General features: G+C 47.4%; 1 pseudogene; it reads right to left on the bottom strand.

The window, feature by feature from the left end:
• Positions 1-1,870: 1,870 nt before the first annotated feature.
• LOC123189054 (U-box domain-containing protein 70-like) overlaps positions 1,871-14,357 on the bottom strand; it is a 49,912-nt pseudogene continuing 37,425 nt past the window's right edge.

Genomic DNA, 14,357 nt, shown 5'->3' on the forward strand with positions numbered 1-14,357 from the left:
GATCCTCCCGGCTCCACACAATGGGCTGCTCGGACCAACACAAGTAACGAGGAACCGCCGGCTCAACAGCATTGACTGCTCTCTTATGAAGCTTCTGGTCACATTTACATAAGCTAGTTGTAAATACATGATACTGCCCACTATTCAACTGTTTTGGGCTGCTCTGATAACCAGATTGCTGCTGCTGCTGACCCCCCTGATTACCTTGCTGGTTGTAACCACCCTGGATGCCATGATTATTCTGATTTCCCTAAAACCCGGAATTAGAGCCGCCACCGCCATGACCCAGACTATAAGAGCCACCAAGACCACCACCAGGCCCGTGACTGTTATGAAAAAAGTTTGAATTCTTGAACTCCCTCATGATGTTACAATCCTTCCACAGGTGCCCAGACGGTCTTTCCTTCGTACCATGTCGTGGGCAGGGCTCATTCAACATTCGCTCAAGATTGACACTAGACCCGCCAGCTCTTGGCGGCGGTTTACCCTTACGACGCTATCCATTATCTTGTGCATTGGTGTTAGCCATAGAGTCAAAACTATTATCAGCCTTGTGCTTACTGTTGCCTCCCGGGTTATACTGCTGGCCTTTGACGTTGCCACTCGTCTTTCCATTCCCTGCTTTTTCGTCATTAGACTCGAGATTCTTGGTACTATCAGAGACTGCATATTTAACCAGAGCCGCTATGAGCGTCCCCATGTCATTGCAGTGACACTTGAGCCGCCCTAACTTCTGCTTTAGAGGCAGGAAACAACAATTGTTCTCCAACATCAACACCACGGAATCGGTGTTAATATGATCTGATGAATGTAAGATTCTTGAGACCCAGCGCACCCAATGGGTTGTTGACTCGCCTTCCTCTTGGACACAGGAGACCAAATCCACAATGGACATGGGCTGTTTACATGTATCTTTAAAGTTCTGGATGAACCGGGCCTTTAACTCGGCCCATGACTCGATGGAATTAGCTGGGAGCCCCTTTAACCAAGTACGGGTCGTTCCTTCCAGCATCAAAGGAAAGTATTTAGCACAGGATGCTTCACTAACATCCAACAACTCCATAGCCATTTCATAACTCTCAATCCACGCTTCAGGACTTAAATCAGCGGTGTAATTGGGCACCTTACGAGGTCCTTTGAAATCCTTGGGCAGACGCTCGTTCCACAGATCCGGCACTAAACACGGCGCCCCCAAGTTTCTAAAGATCAGACCTGGCTCCACCGAGGTGGTTGGACGAATCGGAGTTGGTTGACGAGCCGCATACTGAGCCGCCAGCTCGGCCTATCGATGGGCTCTTCCTTGATCCACTACATTCTGAGCATTAGTACCACCGACCGCTGGGTCATTACCACGCGGCAGGTTATGATTCCGTCCACTGCTTGACACTGCCGGCTCATCTAAATGCATGCTGTAGCTTCGGCTTGGGCGAGGTGTGGAATGAATCCTATCACGGCTGTAAGAGGACGCTTGCTGATGCACCAATGCCGTCTGAAGAAACTCTCTAGCCCTCCGTGTCTCAACCGCCGCTGGCGAGTCACCTTCCACAGGGATAGCCGCCAGTCAGGACGCCGCAGCAACCATGTTATCCAAAGGGTTGGAGTAATGACCTGGTGGCATCGACATGTGATGTGGCGAGTTATTGTTCTGTCGAGGCGGATGCATTATACGTGGCTGAGACGGCGTTCCTGTCCTAGGCGCTCCGACCCGGTTTACGGCTGCCGGGTTACTGGTTCCGGCCCTTGGTGTGTTAAAAATGTTCCTTGCTTCAGTAGTTACCGGCAGACGACTCTGATGCCTTCTCCTCATCACTTCATTTGAGGCGTTCTGATCTAACATGAGTCGATAAGATTCCGCTTGGACTCGCTGTGCCTATGCATCCAAAGCAGCCCGCTCCTCAGCCATCCTGGTTTTTTCAGCGTTCAGCGCCTCCCTGGCCTGTGCTATATCATCACGCACCTTTGCAATCGCCGCATTATGCTGATCTTGATCCGCCGGGTTAACAGCTGCCGTAATCAGCGCAGTCAGCTTGTCCAATAAGTCAGTTAAAACTTGAGCTGGCGGGCGCTCAGGGCCTCCTGCCCCGGCAGCCCCCGCCGCTCCTGACCCGGAAACCAGCTCCGACGCTGTTGATGAGTGTTGTATAGGCGCTGTACCGGCCATGAAAATCGCAACCCGGTTTGGCGACTCACAGGGGTCCGGAATACTGTCGCCATCGGAATAGCCCCCAACCGGCCGTCTTGCAATTGGTACAACGAATCTATCTCACCAGTGGATGACCCGCCATCGGAATAGACGATGGTCTCGTCACCAGATGTTGATTTGTCCTCAGATCCCTCTCCATGGATAAATCCCACAAAGGCATGTTTCATGGCCGGCCGAATCCGGGCGGGTCTCGCACACTGAGCCGTCTCGAGAATATTGGTGCAGATGTCCGGCTTAGGGCCTGGTTCACCGATCTTGCCGATGAAAATGTGAATTCTGCCGAAGGGGACCCGATACCCATACTCTATTGAGTCGGTCTCGGGGCCCCAGCCTGCATCATCTATGTAGAGCCTGCCACGACGACTCTTGGTCATCCGGCCCATGGCGTATCCCTTGATCCCTTCGAAGTTGCCCTTCAAGAACTCGACACCATCTTGCGAACGCCCCACGGTGGGCGCCAACTGTCATGGAAATATTACGTCAGATGTCCTAGAGAGAGGACTTAGTCATGGAGCCATTGTGTTGAGGTTAGCTTAAAGGGGTTAATCAGGACAAAAGACACGAGTAGTTTATACTGGTTCGGCCCCTTACGATGAAGGTGAAAGCCTAATCCAGTTGTATGTGGAATTGCTAGGGTTTCGATGAGCGGGGAGCGAATACGCTTGACCGGCTCTCGAATATATTGTTTCTTGTCCTAAGCCGCCGCCGGGTCGTCCCCTTATATACACGGGTTGACGCCCTGCGGCTTACAGAGTCCCGGCCGGCTCATACAATGTGTCCGGCTCAGTGGCGTATCTTACATGCCTTACTTTACAAGTTTTACATACATGGCGGTTTATTCTTATGGGCCTTAAGCCGCCTTCGGGTCTGGGCCCGCTACCAAGCCTATCTATGAACCATCGTGCGACCTTTAGGCTTTATAACGATAAATCTTCATGGGGATGCCCCGGCCCCACCTGGGCGGGTTATACCTAATAGTTATATCCCCAACACTATGTGTGCATGAATTGTTCTTTTATGACATGCCGATGCATAGGAAGAGAGTTAGACTTCGTCATTACATGATATATGTTGCTTTGTGCTCACTACTAAATCACAAATCATTGTTAATTAAAATTGGCTTTGATATACCTTGGGATCCGGGTGGATCCATTACTTGAGCACTATATGCTTAGCTTAATGGCTTTAAAGAAAGCGCTGCCAGGGAGACAACCCGGAAGTTTTAGAGAGTCATTTATTTCTGTTGTGTGCTTTTATAAAGTTTAAAAACAAAAAAAATAAAGAGGGGAACCCAAAACTTTTCAAAAAGGAAAGTGAAAGTGAGAGAGACAAGCATTGTTGAAGTGGGGGAGCTCCTTGAACTTTGTTCATGCTCATGGAAACTTTGTAAATCTTGATTATAGAAAATTTTCAACAAAAATAATTATCCCCTTGTACAATTCCATTGTTTTGTAAAAATAATGTGCCAAGGTTTGCCTTTAGGATGTTTAGATTGCTTGTTGGTTTGTGCTGTGCAGAACAGAAACTTTGGCTGTAGTGCACGATTTTAATTTTTTTACTGGAACGTCAAACGGTTTTGAAACTTTTTGCACTGTATTTCTGTACAAAGTGTTTATTTTTTACTAATGTTTTCAGAATTTTTGGAGTACCAAAAGTATGGTGAATGTTCAGATTACTACAGACTGTCCTGCTTAAGACAAATTCTGTTTTTGATGCATAGTTTGCTTGTTTTGATGAAACTATCAATTTCTATCAGTGAATTAAGCCATGGAAAAGTTATATTATAGTAGCTACAATTCAAAAAAAATATATGAATTGGTTTGCAACAGTACTTAGAGTAGTGATTTGCTTTATTATACTAACGGATCTTACCAAACTTTTTGTTAAGTGTTGTGTGATTGAAGCTTTCAAGTTTTGGGAGAGATCATGATGGATGAAGGAATAAGGAGTGGCAAGAGCCTAAGCTTGGGGATGCCCGAGGCACCCCAAGGAAATATTTAAGGACTCCCAAGCAACCAAGCTTGGGGATGCCCCGGAAGGCATCCTCTCTTTCTTCTAACGATCATCGGTAATTTTACTTGGAGCTATATTTTTATTCGTCACATGATATGCATAAATCTTGGAGCGTCTTTTGCTTTTAGTTTTCACTTTTCTTTGATGCACCATGCTGGTATGAGATAGTCCATGGTTGATTTATAGAATGCTCATTGCACTTCACTTATATCTTTTGAGTATGGCTTTATAGAATGCTTCATGTGCTTCACTTATATCATTTGAAGTTTGGATTGCCTATTTCTCTCCACATTGAAAACCGCCATTTGTAGAATGCTCTTTTACTTCACTTATATTTGTTAGAGCGTGGGCATATATTTTGTAGAAAGAATTAAACTCTCTTGCTTCACTTATATCTATTTAGAGAGATGACAGGAATTGGTCATTCACATGGTTAGTCATAAAATCCTACATAAAACTTGTAGATCACTGAATATGGTATGTTTGATTCGTTGCAATAGTTTTGCGATATAAAGATGGTGATATTAGAGTCATGCTAGTGGGTAGTTGTGGATTGTAGAAATACTTGTGCTGAAATTTGTGATTCCCGTAGCATGCACGTATGGTGAACCGTTATGTAACGAAGTTGGAGCATGAGGTATTTATTGATTGTCTTCCTTATGAGTGGTGGTCAGGGATGAGCGATGGTCTTTTCCTACCAATCTATCCCCCTAGGAGCATGCGCATAGTACTTTGTTTCGATGACTAATAGATTTTTGCAATAATTATGTGAGTTCTTTATGACTAATCTTGAGTCCATGGATTATACGCACTCTCACCCTTCCATCATTGCTAGCCTCTTCGCTACCGTGCATTGCCCTTTCTCATGTGGCGAGTTGGTGCAAACTTCGCTGGTGCATCCAAACCCCGTGATACGATATGCTCTATCACACATAAGCCTTCTTATATCTTCCTCAAAACAGCCACCATACCTACCTATTATGACATTTCCATAGCCATTCCGAGATATATTGCCATGCAACTTCCATCATCATCATATACATGACTTGAGCATTCATTGTCATATTGCTTTGCATGGTCGTAAGATAGATAGCATGATGTTTTCATGGCTCGTCCGTTTTTTGATGTCATTGCTACGCTATATCATTGCACATCACGGTACACCGCCGGAGGCATTCATATAGAGTCATATTTTTGTTCTAGTATCGAGTTGTAACATTGAGTTGTAAGTAAAAGTGTGATGATTGTCGGTGTCAAAACCAGCGGATCTCGGGTAGGGGGTCCCGAACTGTGCGTCTAAGGTTCATGGTAACAGGAGGCGGGGGACATAATGTTTACCCAGGTTCGGGCCCTCTCGATGGAGGTAATACCCTACTTCCTGCTTGATTGATCTTGATGATATGAGTATTACAAGAGTTGATCTACCATGAGATAGTAGAGGGTAAAGCCTAGAAGCTAGCCTGTGATTCTGATTGTTGTTGTCCTATGGACTAAACCCTCCGGTTTATATAGACACCGGAGGGGGCTAGGGTTACACAGAGTTGGTTACAGAGAAGGAGATCTACATATCCGAATCGCCATGCTTGCCTTCCACGCAAAGGAGAGTCCCACCCGGACACATGATGAAGTCTTTAACCTTGTATCTTCATAGTCTAACAGTCCGGCCAAAGTATATAGTCCGGCTATTCGAGGACCCCCTAATCCAGGACTCCCTCAGTAGCCCCTGAACCAGGTTTCAATGATGATGAGTCCGGTGCGCAGATTGTCTTTGCCATTGCAAGGCGGGTTCCTTCTCCGAATACTCCATAGAAGATTTTAAACACAAGAATTGTGTCTGGCTCTGTAAAACAAATTCCACATACCACCGTAGAGAGTATAATATTCAACAAATCTAATCTGTTGACAACTTTTCATAATGTGATATCCTGCCGTGGTCCGGTCATTACGAACCGTTTTTCCCAGCCTGCCACTGCACGTGTTGCGAGGTGGTTTTATTGGCACGTCTTGTCGAAGCAGAGATCGTGTTCCCCTTATCACGGGATTCTCATCAATACGGGTGTGGGTAACCCAATCGTGTTTGTTAGTATGACTCCTCGATTTTAGGCAAGTTCCAAACGGCCATGCGGAGGATGCTTGATATTCACCCTCTTTATAAAGGGGCCAAGGCCTGTCCTTTTCTTCTCGCGCTCGATCCTTCCCCTCCCCCACCTCGAGTTCCAACAACCAAGGCTCAGGCTAAGCGCTTCGGACCTTCAACCATGTCCGGATCCAACCTTCAAGGTCGGTGGATGGCCTCCTCTGTCATAGAGGAGGACATCAAGGAGCTAAGGGAAGCCAGGTATCTGACCGCCGAAATCTCGCACATGCTGCCTGCTCAAGGGCCGGTCATCCCCACTCCTGAACCCAACGAGAGTGTCGTATTTGTTTCCCACTTCCTTTGAGGGCTAGGCTTTAGTCTTGATCCCTTTGTAAGAGGGCTTATGTTCTATTACGGGCTCGATTTCCACGATCTAGCTCCAGATTCCATACTTCACATCTCGTTGTTTATCGTTGTGTGTGAGGCCTTCCTCCGCATCACCCCACACTTCGGCTTATGGCTCAAGACCTTCAATGTGAAGCCGAAGATGATCGATGGGCGACACGCAGAATGTGGAGGTGCCATAATAAGAAAAGGTGCCGATGTTCTATGGCCAAAGGGTTCCTTGTCAGAGGTGTCCAACTTATGGTAGCGGGAGTGGTTTTACATCATAGCTCCCCGAGGTAAAAAGTGGGCAGCTGCCTCCGCCTTCCGATCGGGTCCCCTGCCGCAACTGGCGGGCCAGTTAATGATGTACTGACATTGCAAAGTCGCATCCGAGATCTCCTCAAGAGGGATGTCAGTCTTGTCAAGGTAATGCAAGTTATGCTAGTTCGTCGAGTCCTGCCATGCCAACGTCGACCTCTCCGTATGTGGGAGTTCAACCCGGAAGGACCGCGAACTATTCAGCAATTCTTCAGCGTGACGCTCGAAGAGATGTATGGATTGTTCTTCGGATCACGAATAAAGTGTCCGGACACCACCAAGGATGTGGGTCTCCACTGCAACCGTTTAGATACCCACATAAGTAATTCTGTGGCCGAACATGCTGTCTTTTTTATTTTTCATAACATCATTCTGAAAAAATCGCTCTCGGCCAGGACTGGATAAGAAAGGCGGAGAGGATTAGGTGTTCGGCCCCCCTTCCTAAAGGCTCATCGGATCCTGTACTAGCCAGGATGCTTGAGCATGCACCTTATCAAGTGCCATCAGGGGAAGATAAAGGGAGGAATAAAGAAGCCGAAAGTGGGCTTCACACATTACTCATCCAAACCGGGGGAATTAGTGTCTCTGTGAAGGAGGATAATCAGGGAGAAGAATCTAGAATCCCCTCTCCCCAAGGAAGGAAAAGGACCACCTCTGAAGAGTTGGAAACGAAGGTTTCCAAACGAGGGAAGAAACTTCACCAGGGGGCCCTGCCCTGGAGGGCGTCCTTACCGCACAGTGCCTGCAAGGGGGCCAGCCCTCCACCGAGTTGTAAGTGAACAAGAGTAATTTGGTAAATATATCTTGCTTTATCTCTTAACACAGGCAATAACCGAGACATATATCTTGCAGTCCGTCTCGTAGCCCTTCTCGACAGAGTTCGTCTTCGGGGGATCTTCTTCCGGAGATGATGGAGAGCGAAACGCCTCCCCCTGTCTCCCCGCCTCCTGGGGCGGACGACCCTGAGGTGTCATCACAGAGGATTTCTCCTGATTCACCAAGGCCAGAAGGTAACCCTTCGGCCACCCGAAGTCCGGAGTATTCGGCTCCTAAGGAGAGCAACAGAAAGAGTCCGGGACTGTCCAGTGCACAACCGGATGCACTGATGGGTCTTTTGGAGCAAGCATCTATCTCAGAGGTGCATCGTACTTTAATGGGTACGGTGGTTGAGAGGATTTCATCCGCCAAAAGTGTGTTGCATGAAGCTTTTACGAGCCTGCTAAGAGGCTTTGAGGTACGCAAAGTAATATATAAAATTTTTGACGGTACCGCATGTGCTAGGTGTGCTCTATATAGATAGTAGCCCCTAAGACTTTGGTTGCTGTCCAGAGGCGGCAAACAGAGGATCATAGTCCCAGGTAATGATCGCGCTGCTTTTCATGTGCAAGCGGCTAAGGGTCCGGTGGCTGGCCGGTCTGCTGAGTTTGCCGGACTGAGGCGACAACTTGACACGGCAGATGCCGACATTGCACTTGTGAACAAGCGGCTTGACGAGGCATAGGGTATGTATTTTCGGGTGGTCAACAAATATTAAGAGGAGCATGATGCTAGTATCTATAATATTCTATGACTGTAGATGGAGCTGCCACCGTGGAGACCCTTCGGGCGGAACTTGCCCGAGCCAAGGAACAAGCCAGGAGAAGTGATGCGGCCGCCCTAAAGGTGGCCGAAGACTTAAGAGCCGAACAGGCTGCTCATTGCCAGAGCGAAGATAAAATAGCCAAGATGGCTGTTGAGCTGAAAGATGCCGCCGGCCGATATGAGCTTCTTGAAAAGGAAAGCCAAGCGAAAGCGGCTGACCTGAAGAAAGCCGTGGAAGCAGCCAATGAAACCCGCTCTAAAATCAGAGTGGCGAAGGAGGAGCTCCATCAAGCCAGAGATATCACGGCTGGGAAGCCCTTTTTGTTGCGGACCAAGTTCGGAGATCCGAAGTATGCCCCTCTGGATCAATTATGGAGTTCTGCAGACACGTACTTGGACTTGGCAATGAGTGTTGCTGATGCGACTGAGTTTTTCAAAGATCAGAAAGATCATGAAGTGGAGAGATTGTTCTAGTCATAGTTCAGTGCTCCAACGCGTCCGCTGCTGTTAAATGAACAAATGGCCGAGTGGGCCGAGCTCCATAGGTTGTCCGGACTTGCCATGAGGTCTGTCGTGGATCATCTTTAGCCGAAGGGACCAAGGCCGAATAGTTATTTTGGTTTAGTGCAATGATTCCTTGGTGTTGTGCTGCATATCGACGCTGTAAAGAGGTCGATGTGCATAGAGGGTGCGCGGATGGCTCTTGCCCGTGTTAAGACATGATGGGCAGAGATGGAGGCCACCGCTATTGCAACCCGGGATCCGGCTGTAGGCCAGGTCTCGGCTGAGCACTATTTGGAAGAAGTCCTAGAAGGTGCTCGTTTAATAGAGGCGCAGTGCTTGAAGAGTATCATGTTCGAGTGACATGTATCCCAATTGTAAAAACAATGCTATTTGGATTACAAAGGCCGTGTGTCAGGACCCCGATTCCAAGTCACATCGATCTAGCAGGTAACACCTCATATCACTTTGCGGCCTCACGCACTGTATTCCCACGGGTGTCGCCTTACCATGGCCCGGGACCGTTTGCGCCTTTTGGCTCACGCATATGATAGTGTCGCTAGCATCCATATGACAGAGAACCCGGGCCGACATGACTAGTCGTGAACCCAAAGTGGCACTAACTTACGGGGACAGGCATACATGAATCAACATCGAGCATGTCGGTCAGCAGCGTGCGAATCCGAGCTGTAGCACTGGGCTAACAGGACTCCGGTGAACCGTGCTGTAGCAGGCTAGGCAGGACTCCGGATGTCACTGCGTGACATTTCCCTGAAGGGACAGACACAGGAACGAAGTGAATCACATGTCGGCCAGTCAAGTGTTCCGGAGCAGTAGTGCTGGGCTAGCAGGACTCCGGTGAACCGGGCTGTAGCGGACTACTATGGCTCATGGAAGCACAAGACTACATTTCCCCATAAGAGAGGCTACCAAGGATAAACAACTAGGTTGACGGATCCCACACATACCAAGCATTTCAATCATACACACAATATGCTCAATATGTGCAATACAACATGGCATCACAACAAGACTCTACGACTTAGAGTATTTATTGATTAGGCTCCGAGGAGCAAGATATTACAAGCATGGGTCTCATGACCCAACATTCAGAGCATACAAGTCAAAGCACATGCGGAAGCTTAACATGTCTGAGTACAGACATCTACAAATGAAAAAGGCTAAGAAGCCTGACTATCTACCAGATCCTGCTGAGGCACAAAATCGTAGCTGAGGTATCAAGCTAAACGTCGAAGTCCACACGGAACTACTAGCGAGACTAAAGTCTCTCTGCAAAACATAAATTAAGCAAACGTGAGTACAAATGTACCCAACAAGACTTACATCAGAACTAGCTACATATGCACCAATATCAAGAAAGGGGTGGTGGAGTTTAACTACAGCAAGCCAGCTTTGACTCGGTGGCTATCCTGAACTACGACTGCAAGTAACTCTTTTGAGGTGGCGCACACGAGCCCACATATTCACCATATCAATACTCCACTATGGATCCGCTCCCGTCTCCCTACGAGAATGCCATCCATAGCACTCATGCTTATCTTGCGCATTTTAGAGTATCCACTTTCACTTGTCTATGAACTATGCAAGGGGTCCAAGTTTCCATATCCGAGAAATCCGGCTATTCGAATAGTAATGATAACCCTGCAGGGGTGTACTTCTTCACACACGCTCTCGCCACTTACCACCATGTACACATCGTTTATCTCGGCAACCTTCAAGCGGAAGCCTGGCAAGGGAGTCGGCCACGACCTGACTAACCAACAAGTCTCTAGTCCAGGTTTATCGCCTATTCGGGTTCCATCCGCAAGGAGATCCAGCCGGGGTGTCCCTCACGGCCCCAAATGATGTGTGCAGGGTTCCCAAGCCCACCATCCGGGTGCCACTTGGTACACCGTGCCACTGTGCCTAGTCTGTCCCAAGCCCACCAGTACCGGGTGCCACCTGGTAGACTACTAACACTACCTACAAACACTAAAAACTAGTTGCAACTCCTGGACAGAGATCAGGTTGATTAATAAGTCGAGAGAGCTTGGAGCGCCCGGAGCCCAATGTGTAGTAGTAACTGTTCATGGATCACAAACACAGAACTCAGTTCCTAAGGACGGTTGCAATGAGACAACCCACGATGTACTCCTACATGGCCTCTCACCACTACCTTTACCAAATCGTGTTCACACACTTAGCTCACACACAGTAGGACATGTTCATGACCATTCCAATTCATCCCCGATGAATCAGACCTGACTCAACTCTAAGCAGTAGCAGGCATGACAAACAAGCATGAATGAGTAGGCACATCAGGGCTCAAACAACTCCTACTCATGCTAGTGGGTTTCATCTATTTACTGTGGCAATGACAGGTCATGCAAAGGAAAGGGGTTCAGCTACCGTAGCATGTAACAGTTGAATCGCTGTTGTCCTAATGCAGTAAAAGAGAGCAGGAGCGAGAGAGTGGGATTGTATCAGAATGAACAAGGGGGTTTTGCTTGCCTGACACTTCTGAAGATATTATAACTCTTCATCGGTGTCATCGAACTCATCGTCGGAAGCATGTCTACCAAGAGGGGACAAATACCGGCAACAGAGAAGGAGAGCACAATCAATGCAATGCACAATATGATGCATGATCATGACATGTCAATATGCTGTGTTTTGAGCTAATGCAACTAGCAACATGTTAAATGGAGTTGGTTTGAACCCTAGGTTCAAATTCAAACTCCATATGTGAGGGTTTAAATGCCCTTTATATGATTTGACCTAAAAATCAGCCATAAGTTGTTCTAACATGCATGAAAATGGTATAGATGGATAGATTGGATTTTTCTGATCATTTTTCATATATAATTTATTTCATTTGGAGTTACGGTTGATTTACTATGAATTTTTGAAGTTTTGGACATTTTCTGGAATTTTCTCATTATTTTAAATCCAGAAAATGATTTACTATGTCGGCATGACATAGGTGTGACGTCAGCAGGTCAACTGGGCACGGTTCAGGTCAAACTTGACCAGTGGGACCCACTGGTCAGTGACCCAGTGACATTTAGTGTCACAGACAGGTGGGTCCGGTCAACGGCCACGTCAGCAAGGTCAATGCCGACGCGTGGGGCCATTGTGTTTAGATTAATCTTAATCTATTTTTGTTAGCTGGTAAGTTAGGCAGCAGGGCCCGCATGTCAGTGTGAGTGTGGGTTAATTAGCGGGGTCATTTACTGCTAATGACGGTGCCATGTCATCATCGCCGGCGTTTAACCATGTCCCGAGCTCGCTTGCTTCGGTGGATAGGCCCGCGGCGTCTTGGCGGAGCGGTTGGACGGCTAGGGAGGCAAGGGGTGGGCTAGGGGGAGGGCAGCGAGGGGCAGCGACGGTGGCGCTCGGCTGGTGAGAGAGAGAGAGCCAGGGGAGGGGAGAGGTTGCGGGTGAGAGAGAAGAGAGAGAGGTCAGGGGGTCTCTGGGCGTCTCCAAACACGGGATCAGGGAGAAGGACGGGCCTCCAGCGCGAAGCAGGAGGTGGCCGTAGCTGCGCGTGCGTCGACACACACCTGCTCCTACTGGCAGGAGGAAGACGACACGGTGGGGGTAGGTGGGCTGGACCAGGTAGGTGGGCCACCAGGTCGGTGCGGGTAAGAGGCCCGGTGGCCTCTCATTTTTCTTTTGTTTCTGTTTTTCTATTCTGTTATTCTGTTTTGTTTTGGTTTGCCACTGTTTAAACTCAAAACAAATTCAAATCAGTGCCAAAACTTTCTGTAAATACCTATGTGGCTTATATGGACTTTTCCAAGTGCACAAATATTTCTAATACATTTGAAAATATATTCTATATATTAGGAATATAAATTCAAATTCAAATACAATATGATTTAATTTCAGTGCCCAAAATATTCCTTAAAAATGTTCAATATTTTTGGTTTGGATCCAAAGCCTTGCCAAAATAGCAAACAATGATGAAGGGTACTTTGGTTCATTGAAAGCATTTTTTTACTAGACCTAATTGAATTTCAAAGTGCTAGGGTTTGATCAATCCCCACTTCAAATTCAAATATAATTTAAACATGATGCAACAAAATGCAAAACACCAGGCAGTACCAGAAGCTAGGGATGTGACATCGTGTTTATACTTTTGCCTGAAAGTATTATAATGCCTCCTGTGCGGCCGTTTATGTATGTATATAACCTGAAAGTTTGCAGTCGTCGGCTTCAGCCCCCACGCACATAATGTGGGGGTGTTTAGAAAAGCACGTATTCACACTTGACCCAACGTCTTGGTCCATTAAGGAGGTGATAGCGGAGTGAACAAGGCAATCAGACTATATAGCTTTAACACTTTCACTTAGCCATAGGAGTTTGACGGTGGGGCTACTATATAGCCCCTGGTACTTCCGCGCTTATTCGAATACGGTGCGCGTACATACATGACCGGTAAACCGGTCCTTCGTTAATGCGGAGGAATCGCGAAGATTCCGCTGAGTCATCGAGTGGTTGACCAGTCTCGCGCTTTATCATGACAGTCAGTTTTCGGCTTTCTCTACTGAGGTGCTCATCCAGATGAACTAGGGCACAATCGCAGTAGTTCTCCCGGTGCCACCTTAGCCGATAGAGCAGAACGTAAGGTAACAAAACACGGGAGCCGGGCAAACCCAACTATTGACCAAAGACATGATTCGGAGATGATGCATATAAGGCCAAACTCGCGACGCCGAACACTCCCTAAGGTATTCGGACTTTACAACATATACTGGGCTGGGTAACGCCCTTCATAATGATCCCTGAATTTTCAGGTACTTGCATTAGTCTGACGTGACGAAATGCCAATAACGCCAGCATCCCTTTCGGTTGTGTTGAGTATCCGGAGGGAGTGAAGCAACAAGAGACAGTAAAAAAGGTTTACACAGGGTCTTAATCTAAAAAGAAGCCTTTGAGCGGGGCCCTGCTGCACGTCTACGCCCATGTCTCCATTGTGCCGTATCCTGGAAGGGTGTAGCACGATGATCATCTGTAAAAGAGAAAAACCCAGGTGAAAGTCTTTGTGCGAAAAATTGGTTATTCTTTAATGAACCATTAAAACACAATCTAAATAGGGTCAAGCCGAACTGTAGCCCTTTTTACACGCGGGAAGCCCCTAGCACCACCTATAGAGGTATATCCATCGACCCAATCTCAGGTTTATCTGAGCTGCTACAGCTAGTGGTGCATCGGACTTGTCTAACCGTGTCCGCGGTCTTGACGATCGATCATTTCTTCTGGTCGGAGAGGCCA

The sequence above is a fragment of the Triticum aestivum genome, chromosome 1A (assembly GCF_018294505.1).
Source record: "Triticum aestivum cultivar Chinese Spring chromosome 1A, IWGSC CS RefSeq v2.1, whole genome shotgun sequence".
Classification (NCBI taxonomy): domain Eukaryota; kingdom Viridiplantae; phylum Streptophyta; class Magnoliopsida; order Poales; family Poaceae; genus Triticum; species Triticum aestivum.